We start from the raw sequence: 1,892 nt of genomic DNA on the forward strand, positions 1-1,892 counted from the left end.
GAGGAGTCACCTTACCCACGCTCCTCTTGTGTGACTCTGGCTCTAGAGACGGAACTGTCCTTCCTCCCGAGCAGGAAGACACCCCTAGGCTTTTTCTGAGGGCAGCCTCCTCATAGAGTTATGAGGAAAATTGTCCCCCTTGACATCAACCAGTGATTTAAGGATCACCAGAAACTGAGCCACGCCACTTGGATCAGAACATGGAAAATGAGATTGTTCCTAGCAATTGCTCACATACGTTAAATGATCCAGGCACAAGAAGGTATGGTAAACACTGTGTGATCTCCCTTATATGTGAAATTTAGAATAAATAAATAACCAATGAACTCATAGAGACAGAGAACGGACTAACGGTTGCCAGAGATTGGAAGTGGGGAGTTTGGCAAAATGGGTGACAGGGGTCAAAAGATTCATACTTCCAGTTATAAAATAATTGTCACGGGGATGTATTTTACTGTATCGTGACTATAGTTAATAAGAACATATATTTGAAAGTTGCCTAGAGAGTGAATCTCAGAAATTCTCATCACAAGAAAAAAATGTAATGCATTTATACTCTCTTAAAAGCTAGGTTCTCTCACATGGCTCCCGGCCACGCTGCTCCTGATGGCAATGCTTTTTCACCTGGCTGACCTTCACCATTTCCTTTTTTTTTTTAAGGTTCATAGGCATCACCATTTCTGGGAAAACTTCCTTGACTTCTTTGTTCTGGAAGCTTGGATTAGGTGGATGCTTATTTCTGTCTTGGCACACATCAAGTTCCCGTTGACATGCAAGCTTTTTGCTGGACTGTGAAGTCTCCAAGGCAAGTCCTGTGCTTTAGTCATCTCGGGATCATCCTAGAGGTCCCATGATGATTTGATGAGCGGATGAAGAAGCCCTCCCGGGGCTGGTAAGCTGCCGCGGCAGAAAGCCGCACCGTAGAACTGGGGACCTGGGAAGAGAATAAGAACAATGCCCAAGCTGGCAGGAGGAGAGGCACAGACCTCAGAGATAGGGGTTCCCCACTTATTTTTGCCTTGCAATACTCCAATGAGATACCACATGTGTTATACTTCTTGCTATCTCCCCCAAATGCCTAGCACATGGTAAGACTTGATATAGACTTAGTGATGGACTCATTGCCTAGTTCCAGCTCAATATGACCCAAGAGGCGATGCCTACCTCCAGAGTGACATAAAATAAATCTAGAAATTATATTATTCCAAAGCTACATTATCAGAATGATGTCTAGTGAACGTTTATTGACTTCCCAAAGTGAGGAGACTCCTATAGTAGCTAGTGAGCATTAATAATAAAGGTATTAAAGAGATGACATCTGCCCTTAAGCTGTGCATTGCTAACAGAGAAAACAGGAAAAATATATACAGTAAAATGATGTAGCAATATACATTAAAAGTTATTTTAACCTGGAGGATACTGGGAAATATACCTACTTGGCCTCTTGGAGTTTAGTTCAGACCATGAAAAAACCAGGTCATAGAAAGAGGAGATAGAGTTTTTGCCTCGACTCTATCCAAATATCCTTCGTGGGGTAACACTCATGAAGTGCGGCTCCTGTGATTGTGCCAGGGTGGGACTCCGCCCTGTATCAGTGGATGGCCCAGAGAGAGCAAAGCTTAGGAATTTTGTTCCATGCAGGTGACAAGACTGAATATCCTTGTTGATGGCTGTCTGGCAACTATGAAGAAGACAGACTAAAGAGGAAGTCAGTGCAGGGAAGCAGAACCAAGAAGATCACGAAGAAATAGGACAAGAACTTCATTTGAACTGCACCTAAAGCCTTCTCTGCTTCAGGATTGCCTAATCTACACCATTTATCTTCCATCCGGTTTGAACAGGGTTTCAGTTGCTTGGTACAAAAGGCGTCCTAATAGTTACAGGAAGGAGTA

This window comes from Saccopteryx bilineata, chromosome 8 (assembly GCF_036850765.1).
Source record: "Saccopteryx bilineata isolate mSacBil1 chromosome 8, mSacBil1_pri_phased_curated, whole genome shotgun sequence".
NCBI classification, from domain to species: Eukaryota; Metazoa; Chordata; class Mammalia; order Chiroptera; family Emballonuridae; genus Saccopteryx; species Saccopteryx bilineata.